The 12,340-nt window shown below is 46.8% G+C and overlaps 1 long non-coding RNA gene across 1 annotated transcript; it reads left to right on the forward strand.

Annotated features, from left to right (window-relative positions):
* Positions 1–2,484: 2,484 nt before the first annotated feature.
* On the forward strand, positions 2,485–12,100 carry LOC114446239 (uncharacterized). The gene is made up of 3 exons (XR_003671744.1): positions 2,485–3,121; positions 9,232–9,358; positions 11,604–12,100. It is a non-coding gene; the product is annotated as an uncharacterized LOC114446239 (long non-coding RNA).
* The last annotated feature ends 240 nt before the right edge of the window (positions 12,101–12,340 follow it).

A 12,340-nucleotide genomic window follows, 5' to 3' on the forward strand; every position in this document is an offset into this window, starting at 1 on the left:
TAAGCTTAGTGTTTCTATGTGTAGTTGTATTTAATGTGTTTCTAACTGAGGGCGGCAGTCCTCCAGAAGCAGCAGAGAGGTGTGTAGGACAGCGACTCTGCCTCCTGGCCTCGACCCTGGGTTGACAGGTTGGTCTAATAAACTTGGCTATGTTTCTAGAAATCAGAGCTGCACCACCCTGGGTGGGATGGATGCCGTCTCTCCTAATAAGGCCAGGTTTCCCCCAGAAAGTTTCCCAGTTATCTATAAAGGCCACGTTGGTTTGATAAAAACAACAACACAAAAAAACTATTCAGCAGTGCAGAAACATGATGTTCAGTCCTGACACCGAACACACATAAGCAGAACACGTCCAGAACATTCAGTCCTGACACACAGTAAATATGGTCAAATGTATGTGGACAGCCAGTCAGGACATGCTTCTGCTGTATCCTCCATGTTTCTGCATCCCGTCCCGCCTATTTGTAAAGTCTGATGAAGGGCGATGAGGTCATCACAGACACACAGAGTGATCATCTACATCCTCATCATCTGCTCTAAAGCTGCAACAACGATCAATGAACGGAAGTTTGAAGCTTTTCAGGACGTTGTCCACTGTTTGTCCATCAAATGTCAGAATACACTGATTGATTAATCACAGGCAATCAATCAATAATGAAACAATCATCAGCTGCAGCTCTAGAAAACTCTCTGAACACAGACTGCACATGGCGTCTATTGACAGTGTTTAAAATCATGCCAAATGTCCTCTGTCATACTGGGCCTCGGCCACCAGGGGGCTGCTCGTGTGACCTGCAGGGAGCCTGTGAGGTCTGTCAGTGAAAGCAGGCGGTCCTTTCAAATCCTGTTTTCGGTGTCACTCTTCCTCCTGCTGTAAACCCCCCCTCCGCCTGGCGGTTCAGTCTCAGAGGCCTCCGTCCTGTGCACTGAAACCGCTGCAGTGTTTTTCCTCTAACTGAAAGTGAGAGTCTGGACTTTCCTGTCAACAGAAAAACACCCCCACAGCTGATTTAAAGGTGAACAGGAGCACCATGGTAACCATGTAATAACACACCGAACCAGCAGGCGGTGCAGTGAGTCAGCACAGGCTCTACTCCGCCCTCAGTCCAATCAGAGCGGAAGACTGAGAGTCAGCAGGGCTGCTGTGTGTATAGAAGCCTCCATCAGCAGCCTGCACGGTGATCTGCTGGATGAACTTCCTCCAGTGTGAACGGGGCCTCATCAGTTTCTCCCTGCTTGCAGTCATTGTGCTACTTCCTGTATTTGTGCTTCCAGCCAGGCTGAGCAAACAGTATCTCTCCTTCCAGCGTTAGTGCTAAGCTAGGCTGTTTGTTGTGTTGGATAAACTCTAAATTATTCTATTACAAGTCCAAAGTAAATGAGCATGTGTCTCATTCAGCAGGTGTGAGCAAAGAGAAAGAGCTCGATGAAAAGCTTCAAGGCTGATCTGTGGGGGATTTAGAAAGAACTTCTAATCAGAACTCTCAGACCTCTGCGGCACACTGCTGAAACGAGCCCAAAATCAAAGACAAAGTGGAACACGTCACATGGCTGACAGCAAAGTCGTTCTGTTTTAGTGCTGTGATCTGTGTGGACTTGAAGTCAAACTGCAGATTCATTAAGTTGATTTTAGAACCAGAAGCCTTCCATGTCCGCCGCTGCAGATGGATGAGAAGCAGAACCGAGCGGCAGCTGGGAGGACAACGAAGACATAACGGAGTTTTCCAGGAAAAAAGGAAGATATTTGCGTTGTTGGGCTTTGGTGAATTCTACACAACAACCTGTTTGAAAAATCATACCACGGATCAAATATTCAAAATCAAACCTATATCTAACCCTGAGCCAGAGCCACCTGTGTGTTCTGAGGAGGCTCCGGTCCTTTAACATCTGTGACCATCAAACTGAACTCCTCCCTCTGAGGTCAGATCTAACACACTGTCTTGTAATTATTTGCATATTGGATTTATTGTAGACAAGATTTCACTGCACACAGTGTTAGTTGTATTATACATGACTTCAGTCTTCACTTCCTGGAGTTTACTTGAATGTTTATTAATGTCTAGAATTTATTAGGTTTTATTTTACTCTTACTACTTTACCTTATTTTATATTTCCAACCTGTTTTTTTTGAGTATACACGGAGCACCTGGAATGAAAGCACTTTCCCCCTGGGATCAATAAAGCATTTCTGGTTCTGATTCTGATTCTTTACAACAACGTTCAATCGGACCATTCATGTTTTTGCACTGTATTCATCCTGAACTGTAACTCTTCTGTTATAGATAAAGGTCAAACAGCAGTGTTGACTGGAGGACAGAGAAGTTACAGTGAAGACGCTGAGAAACACAGAGTATAAACAATGTAGGCTAACGAATCCAGCAGGGGGCAGTAACGCAACGTTGCGGCGCCAGCTGCAGTAAAATAAGACGAGGAAGAAGTAGGACCACCGTAGGTCGCCATTGTTGTTGTGGTCGGAGTGAGCGCATGCGTGTTAGGGGAGAGGTGGAGCTATGTCGTCATCGTTTCAGAAGAATCTCGTGTAAACACAGAAACGTGTGGTCGTGGTTTGTCCGTGATATCAAGGGAGCCGGGTTCAGATGTTCTGGTTCCGACCGGCCGCGTCGTGTGGACGAGGCCTCAGTGAGCGGATGTTCCGAAGCCAGATGATACAGGTCTGCGCTCGGAGGCCGGTTTGGTCCGAATGACTACCCGTAGACCACGTGACTGTTGTTGTCACACGCCGCGCCGCTGCTGCACGCGCATGCTGGACGCTCCGAAGCTAACGGACAATAACACGCGCTGTGGACGGACCTGGAGCCTCGCGGGTCACAGTCCACTGTGGGAGACATGTGCTTCTCCACGGGGGACTCGGCGCTGACGCTGGCGGTGCCGCCTGTAGAAGCAGAAGCTACCGGGAGCTAGCATTAGCGGCTATGCGGCTAACTGGATCCGCCGGGTCCACAAACACCCGCCCGCTAAGGAACGGGTCCACGGCGTGATACGGAGCAGAGCGTGTTGTGTTCGTGCTGGACTCCACAGAACCAGGTTGTGGGAGTGTGGAGAAAACGGCAGGAGACGCGTCGGGGGTCGGTCCAGAGGACCAGCTTTCCAGCCGGGCTCGGTGAGTAGTGGATCCACAAAGGTGCTGTTTGGGTTGGACAGTGCGTGTTGTGCTTGTGGGGGTGCAGTGATGAGACGTGTGTTCTGCGAGCTGTCAGTCAGAACCACGTGGCCACAGTAGTCTGTACAGTAGGATGTAAACATTGTGGTGGAAACACGTGGAGTGGGTCGGGTCGGTACCGCTTCTCCTGAGGTGTGATGGATTTGAATCGGCTCGTGCTTTCATACAGATGTTACAGATGCAGCAGTTGTCATAGCGCTGTAAACTTAAACATGTTGACGCTGCGCCTGCGCAGAGTGTCTGACTGACGGATGCTCTCCTGTGTGAGGATGAAGTGATTTATGGAGCAGGTGGCCTGAGCCCGTGGCTGTGTCGTCACTGTGTCGTCACTGTAATCACTCTGATCTAGATGAACTGCATCGTGTCTCCAGCATGAAGCCACTGTTCCAGGCTGCAGGCCTTTATTGAGCATGTGCAGAAGTGCCCACTGTCTGTAGTGTGCGTGACGTCATGCATGACAGCAGTAACGGTGACAGGACATGAGGAAGGAGGTTTTTTAAATGTGTTATTAACAGAACAACAGAACAGAACAGACTCATTTTACTTTTATGTTCTTTTTTTAAAAACGTTTTATTTTGGTCATTTTTGTCGGTGGGAACATAGAGAGACAACAATACAAGTGGAACTAACTAAGAGTTTGGGAAGTGAGACATGTAATACAGTATGAGAAGAAATATCAGTTGCGAGAGCTGAACACACTTTCTGCATCGTTTCTCTCCAGTTTCCTTCTGTGAGTGTATTTGGTTCACAATATGAACACAGTGGTCAGCAGCAGGACAGGCTTTTTTTTTACTGGCAGCCATGAAAACCTTCAATAGGTATGTGTCTGCTGCGCTCATCCCAACAGGTAGAGACACACGTGTTGTAGTGGAAAAACCGAGCGACTTTGAAATGATGGTGGAAACCTCCTTCCAAAAGACCTGTATACGTGGACATCAGCAGTCTCATGTCTTCCAAACCATGTGTGGTGTGAATGTGAGCATACCTTAACCCTCATGCGTTGTTCGGGACATTTTTGTCCTCTGAGAGAAATTTTTCTGTTTATTTTGGCCATAACTTTGTCAATATGTGGACAAATTGAATCATTTTTCCTCAATAAGCTTAATTTTACATAAATTTTGTTAATATGATTTTAAAATTTTTCATAGGTCAACGGTACACTGTGGGCAAATTTTACCCCCTAATGTGTTGTTCGGGGACAAAAACGTCCCCTAACTTTAACGGTTTTAAAAATATATTAGATAAATATTTTTTTGAAATTTTTTTGCATAGACCTTTTAATTAACTTCAGTTCTAATCAACAGTAGTGAAAAAATCATTTTCCCCCAGGATTTTAACCCTTTAATCACCAATTTTATAAGGGGTGGTGCTGAAAATTGAAAAAAAAAACACACAAAATGGCTCATTTTTAATAGAAAAGGTGAATGTGGACTGGATTCTTTTTAACCTTTATTATAGTCTTGGTCATGTCAAACATCAGTAAAAAAATTGACTTTATTGCAGTATTAGTTTTTGCACAGCACTGGATTTTCTTTTTTTCTCCCATTTTGTCCCATAGACTTACATTATAAACACACTTTTTTTGACTGCACAGCCATGGCACTACATAATCATGCATTCTTGATTGTTGGTGGTTTACCCTGTTGGTAGGAGGTAACATTTGTGATTTTTACAGTTAACAACTTAATTACCATATTAACCCTTTACCTGCAGGCCTGTGCTCATGTACTGTAGTTTCTGGCTTAAGTATATGGAGTTATAGGGAGTATTTTAGCACATAATTGTGTGTCTACACACTGTGTGTGTATGTTAGAGAGGAAGAGAGCCATTTGCACACTGTCAGGGAAGGAAAGTCAGGAAAATAAAGTTACTAAGTAAGTGAAGTGTACCTAATTCAGACGTACAATGGCAATGCATAAGCATGTAAAATGAAAACATCCAGGAGTTCTGGCGTCTGAAGTTGTGGATGGGTAAAATAGCTGTTTTTTTTTTTTTTTTTAGCTTTCGGAAAACACGTCCTCCAGTAGAGTGACTTTACTTTTAGGTTAGTGTCTCAGTTGAGATCACTGAATTAGTCTAAGTGAGGTCTAAGTGCCCCTTTTCCATGGTGTGTTGCGCTCCACACGACCATACGTACATGTGCATGTTACTAAATAGACACCATAGATAGATAACTTGATAACATAATAAATAATCATTGACTAACCAAATCTAATCTACAGTTTAGTCCCCTACTAAAATTAGTATTAAAAGTAGTTTAGTAAAGTAAAGTAAAGTAAAGTAAATTTGTTGCAGCCCTAAAAGTAAGTGCCGGGCCCTTTGATGCTGAGAGGTTCAGACTAAACAAAACAAAAACACTAGTGGACTTGCATGCATCCTCCTGGTCATTTAATGGTGACAAGAGCAGCAAGCAGCATGAAGAGAGGATTCACCTGTGCATGAGTGAAGGATTCACTTGTGAACGAATGAAGGATTCGCTTGTGAACAAGTGACGGATCTACTTGTGCAGCCTTCACAGCTTCACAGCCTGGCCCTTCATAGAGCCAGGCTGCACAATCATTTCCAGAGATTGTGCACAAGTGAATCCTCTCTTCATGTTGCTTTCTGCTCTTCTCACCATCAAATGACCACAAGGTCACATGTAAGACCACTTGCCTTTTGTTTTGTTTAGTCTGCACCTGTAGACATCAAAGGGCCACACGTGCATAGCAACACTTTCTTTGTTTTTGTTTACTATGAAGACTCTGTGGTTGTGTGTACTCACAGACAACAAGATCAGTGTGCAAATGGCTCTCTTCCTCTCTAACATACACACACAGTGTGTAGACACACAATTATGTGCTAAAATACTCCCTATAACTCCATATACAAGCCAGAAACTACACTACATGAGCACAGGCCTGCAGGTAAAGGGTTAATATGGTAATTAAGTTGTTAACTGTAAAAATCACAAATTTTACCTCCTACCAACAGGGTAAACCACCAACAATCAAGAATGCATGATTATGTAGTGCCATGGCTGTGCAGTCAAAAAAAGTGTGTTTATAATGTAAGTCTATGGGACAAAATGGGAGAAAAAAAGAAAATCCAGTGCTGTGCAAAAACTAATAATGCAATAAAGTCAATTTTTTTACTGATGTTTGACATGACCAAGACTGTAATAAAGGTTCAAAAGAATCCAGTCCACATTCACCTTTTCTATTAAAAATGAGCCATTTTGTGTGTTTTTTTTTTTCAATTTTCAGCACCACCCCTTATAAAATTGGTGATTAAAGGGTTAAAATCCTGGGGGAAAATGATTTTTTCACTACTGTTGATTAGAACTGAAGTTAATTAAAAGGTCTATGCAAAAAAATTTCAAAAAAATATTTATCTAATATATATTTAAAACCGTTAAAGTTAGGGGACGTTTTTGTCCCCGAACAACACATTAGGGTAGTGTTTGCGAACAATGCATGAGGGTTAAAGGAATGAGCGCTGTGTTTGAGGTGAAGGTGAACTGCTGAGTAAGTCTGATCTGTCGTGTGTGTCGTTTAATAGGCGGCATGTGTTCACCATGTGTAGCTGCTGATGTGGTTGTTGGTGAATGAGGACGGTTGCTTTGAGCGTCATAGATGTCGGTGTCATAGTATTTGTTGTGTTACTAGCGGTGGCTCGTGCAGGTGCCGGTAACATAAGAAGTGCATTTAGTTGGTTTGTGATTTCTGCATTTGGTGTTTTAGAGCATGCTCATAAGGGCATTAGGTATTAGGGCAGCAGTGGCTCAGTGGTAGAGCAGGGTTGTCCAATAACCGGAAGGTCAGCGGTTCGACCCCAGCTCCTCCCTAGTCATCGTTGCGTGTCCTCGGGCAAGGCACTTTACCCGCATTGCCTCCAGTGCACTCACTGGTGCGTGAATGCGTACGAATGAATCGGTGGTGGTCGGAGAGGCCGTAGGCGCACCTTGGCAGCCACGTCTCCGTCAGTCTCCCCCTGTCAGTCTCCCCACTGGTAGCTCACCACTGCCACTGTGTGAATGTGGTGTGAAAGAATAATGCATCTCAATGTAAGCGCTTTGAGTGCCTGCCCAACAGAGCAGAAAACTGCAATATTATTATTATTATTAGGTGGTGCTGGGTAATGATGTTGTGTTGTTGATGTGTGTTTGGTAGTTGTAGCTGCAGTGTGAGTTGTGGCTGTTGTGCATTTATTGAGTTGTCGAGTATGCGCTTGTATGTGAACATTGTGTTTTGGGAACAGTCAAAGGGGATCGATTGTGGGTTTCAGGTAGGGGTGTGCGATTTGACGATAAATGATCGTGAAGGATTTGAAGGAATCGGCGATCTACTAGAACGGGCGTGTGTGTGTGTGTGCGTGCAGTGGGAGGGCCGTGTGTGTACATCAGATGCAGACAGAGGCAGCAGCTGATGACGTCACCAAAACAATAACGCAGGCATTTGATGAAGAGGCTCCACATGAGGACTCTAGTAAACGGTGGACAGAGGTGACAGCAGCAGCTCCGTTTGTCCTTAGATATGATTCCCATTAAAGTTTGATCATTTGTTCTAAATCACATTGAACTTTAGGAGTTACTTAAGTCTCAACACAGAAACATGCAAATTAGCGTCAATGTAAAAACAAATTGTGATTAAAATCGAGATTGTGATTTTACGATTAAAGAATCGTGACATAACATTTTGACCCCTAGTGTCAGGTGAGAGTCCTGCAAGATAGCAGACAGAGGCGTCCATATGGAGCATAGGAGTAGTAGCAGGTGTGCAGAGTGCGTGTCGATTGTGGTGTGTCTTATGTTGTGTGGGAGGTTTGTACGTGTCAGTACTCGTCCTTTGAGTGTGTGTCGAGGTGTCGGCTCATAGCGGAGTGTTTTTGCCAGGCCCTATGCCTTTGACTGTGTTTGCAGAGGTAGTTGTGGTGAACTTTGGTGCCTGTTGGTTGTGTTAAAGGTAGGGTAGGCGAATTTGAAAACTCAGCGAGAGTCAGCCAGATTTGGAAAGTAAACACACGCCCCTTTGTGTCGGAGCTCACCCCGAAGCCACGCCTCCCAACCAGTCTCTGGTGCACGCAGGGCAGGAAGAGAGCGACAACCAGCCAATACTCTGCACAGGGGCGCCTCGGAGGATCGGCCGATGTTTTTTTATAGCTTCCACAGACGATTCATATTGTTTGTTTTTTATAATAATAATCGGTTGCTGATTGTAAAGAGAAGTTACACTAATGTAACAAAAAGAGCATCAGAAATCCATCAGAATGGAGCAGTATCAGATACAGGTCACATTCGTGCCAAAAAATCGGATTTGGGTCACTTTAGCCTGCAGCTTGTAGCCTGTGTTTGTCAGCGTGTCTATAAGAGAGAACAATGTGTGAGCATTGTCGCTCCTGTCTGAGAAATAGGATGGTTTTAGGATCGGAGCATAGTTTTTGCCCTTTTTGGTTTGGTTTGAGTTTTAACCAGTGCAGCATGTCTCCAAGGTCGCAAGTGAAAGTGCTTACGAGGTCGTCAACAGGAGCCGTGGGCAGGGTTGGCGACGGTACAAAAGTGTGGGTGAACAGCGCACAGGTTAGGGTTAGGGTTACAACCAAGCGTCACCTAAAATGCCTTTGTATAAAGCGACGAATTCCAAATCATTTGGCTGCCAAAGACGTAACATTCGGGAGCGCTAAATGTAATCTACTACAACCTTTGTCCTGTGTGTGGTCTGAGACAGGTTGTGGGTGTCTGTGGCTTTCTTTTCCTTCCTCATGACACATAATTTGGGTGGAGGAGCAGGTGGCTGAATGTGTGTTTGTGCTTCCAGTTGAAAGATTAGAGAAATGTGTTTTTTAAATTGTTGGAACAGCTCCGATCGGCCCCTCTTGGTATTAACTGCACCCGCATGTAGAACGATACGTTTGACTCCTGGGTGGTCTGACATGACCCGGGGGAGTAGTCCACTTGCGCCGCACGTTGTATTCTGTGCTTCTTGTTTTTATCGACTGCAGTGTGTTTACAGTCAGCTCAGACAGCGGTTCATATTGGTTTCTGATCACACGTCTTTGTGCGTTTGTCACAGCAGCGGAACAGCAGGAGACACGAGGAGGCGAGAAGAGGACACGATGAGCCCGGCGGGGCTCAGGAGGACCTCTGACATCAGGAGGCAGCAGCGGTGGCTGAAGAAAAGCAGAAGGCAGTGCACAGATGTGAGTACATGTATAGTGGATCTGTTGGGTGAAGGGGAACCCTGCAGGGTGTGTGTTGTCTTTGAGTGTCCTAAAAAGCACCACACAAGTTTGATGTAGTGTTACGATTAGTATTGTTGTTACATATGTTCAAGATTCAAGATGGTCGCCTGCAAACTTCAGGATGATGTTGTCTGTGCGGGAGGCCACGCACTCATGGGCGAACAGGGTGTAGAGGATGGGACCGAGGACACAGCCTTGCGGTGTGCCAACGTTTGTTAGGATACCGGCTGAAGTCCTGTTTCCCATCCTGACAGACTGAGGCCTGTCAGTCACAGAGGACCGGGTGTAGTCTGAGAGGTCTTGAATGCGGAGCATCCTGATGTAGGAGTCTTTATTCTCCAGGTGCGAGAGGGAGATGCGCAGGACTAGTCGGTGGGTCGTCGTTAGGGTTTGAATGGGAGCGAAGCCTGCTAGGAAGTAGGGGTGGAACGGTTCACTAATACCCCGGGAGCGGGATTTGGGCCTATCCAGATGTTTTTTTTCTGAGCGTAAACACCTCGAATCCGGCAGCATCCAGTTTGATTTCAATCCGGCTAGACCCACCCACGAGAGGCGGATCTAGCCGGATTGGCTCAAATGTGGCTCAGGTGTGAACACAAATGTGGCTAGCGAATCCGGCTAGCGACACGCTACTTCCGGTTCACGGGCCGCGACACGGAGCTGGAACGACTTTCTCCAGTGCGAACGTCCTCCATCGGAGACGGTGGCGTGACCCTTTGACCCAGGTTGTCCTAGATGTTGTTTGATGACAGCCCAGTTTGATAGATGAGTGTCGTTTAAGTCCTGATATGTGTCATGGAGTCCAATTGAAGAAGGATGGTAAACATTTTGATAATTGTGAAGCACGCACCGTGTATATGTGTGCGTCTGTCACACGAGGAGGACGGAGGATGAGAGGATGACAGAAGAGGGAACGTCAGAGCGCGGGAGAGCGTTGTTTAGCAGGGCGCACGTCTTGAACATCCTGTAGGCGGTGAGGTCGACGGTGAACGAGGAGGGTCACTTTGGGTGTCGTCAGCGTCGGCGGCATAGCGTGCGTCCATGCGGAGCGTAGACGACGTGCTCCGTGTGATGTTTTGTGGGAGGTTTGTGTGTTGTTAGTGTGTGTGCTGCGGGCAGGCCTCCTTTGAGCGCGTGCCTTTTGCGATGAGCTGCTGCGTGAAGGAGGCGTGTTGTCGGGAAGGCGAGCTCGTACGCCCGCGTGGCCGACCAAACAGCGTAAGGCCTGTAACGGTTTGTAGGTTTGTCATCGTCCTGACTTGTGCGAAGGAGTCTCTGCTCTCCACAGCTTTTAGCAGGAAAGGGGGAGGGGGCCGGCCGTGACGCGAGCGAGACAGTCGAACGGTTACTGCCGTTCCATACCGTTCCGGCACGGAGGTACCATAGCGCGTGAGAGGTGTGTGTGCAGAACTCCTCATACGGCTCGTACACAGGGCACGTCACAGATAAAAGGCTGACAATGCAGTTGTGTTGTGAACTGCGAGCACAGTCGTGGTTACCTGGCGTTCAGGGAAGAGGGCGCACAGCTGACAACAGATAGAAGATCAGTGCAGCAGACCTCTGGTCTGTGTGAACGTGCGGATGAGCGTCTGCAATAATACATCCCGTCTGGCGGTGTTTAATGTGCGTCCAGCCACTGTAACACCGTGATCATTACCGGGATTAGTTTTTATCGCCACCTTGCGGACAGACTCTCTGTGCGCCGTGTTTCTCCTTCCAGAAGCCGTTTGGCAGCCGCTCATCTAAACTGTCCACGGTCGCTGCGCTTCCTCCCTCTGTCTGTGCGTCGTGCACTCGAAGAAGCTCTCGGCTTCTCCACATTCATCATGGCCACAATAAATTCTGACCAATCACAGCACGGTCGCTGCACAGCACCGAGAAAAAGTTCTGCCCGGGCCACGTGTCCGAGAGAGAAACGAGGTCATTTTGTGGGAGTGACGCTGGCAGTGAGGAGCGAGTTGCGTGTTCTGGCGGAGTACGGATCCAGCTTTAGTGTTGACGTGGATGTGTTGTCTGTGTTGCTTATGTATAACTCTTACCTGTGAGAGGGTACGAGATGAGAGAGCCAGGATTATCGATGGCTGCTGTCACTTTGAGTTTCAGCTGGTCAGTGTGTTTGTGAGCGTGGCAGAGATGTGGTGAAAGACGTGCGTCCTGTCGATGTGTCTTTGTCTTTATCGATGCGTGTCTGTGGTCCTTTCAGGTGACAGAAGGGGCGTCACAGTGGGGACGTCCAGAGAGCACAGCGGATGGATCCGAGGTCACGCCCGTCGAGGAGGAGAGGAGGGGCCAGGAGGAGCACGGCAGAGGTCAGGAGGAGGTGCTGCCATGGGGAGGTGAAAGCATAGAGCAGATGAAGCCAGGCTACTTGTGTGTATTGTAGAGTCTGGGTCAGAGTGTGTGTTGAGTGTGGAGGTTGTGTGTGCGTGTGTGTGTGTGTGTGTGTGTGTGCATGTGTCACTTGAGTGAGTGTGTGCTGGTTAGGAAGTGTGTTTGTTAGAGCTGTGTAGGCAGTAGTTGTAATGTGTGTGTGTGTGTGATTGTGTAGGCAACATGTTAGTAGTCAGCACCACCACAGGTTTGTTGTTGTTGTTGAAACATGTGTACAGTGTAGTGCCTTTACATGTGGTGTCTGTGTGTATTAGAAAATGTATGTGTGTAGGTTGTTATGCAAACATATGTATATGTGTATACATGCTCATGGACCTTATCAGCCCCTGCTGCTCATCTTTCCTATTTATGGACTGATGATATATAGATATCATTACAATATACTCACTGTTTCATCTGCTGCATGTTTGCTCCTCTCTCTCTCTCTCTCTCTGTCTCTCTCTCTCTCTGTCTCTCTCTCTCCCTCCCTCCCTCCCTCCCTCCGTCTCTCTCCCTCTCTCTGTCTCTCTCTCCCTCTCTCTGTCTCTCTCCCTCCCTCTCTCCCTCCCC

This window comes from Parambassis ranga, chromosome 14 (assembly GCF_900634625.1).
Source record: "Parambassis ranga chromosome 14, fParRan2.1, whole genome shotgun sequence".
Lineage (NCBI taxonomy): Eukaryota > Metazoa > Chordata > Actinopteri > Ambassidae > Parambassis > Parambassis ranga.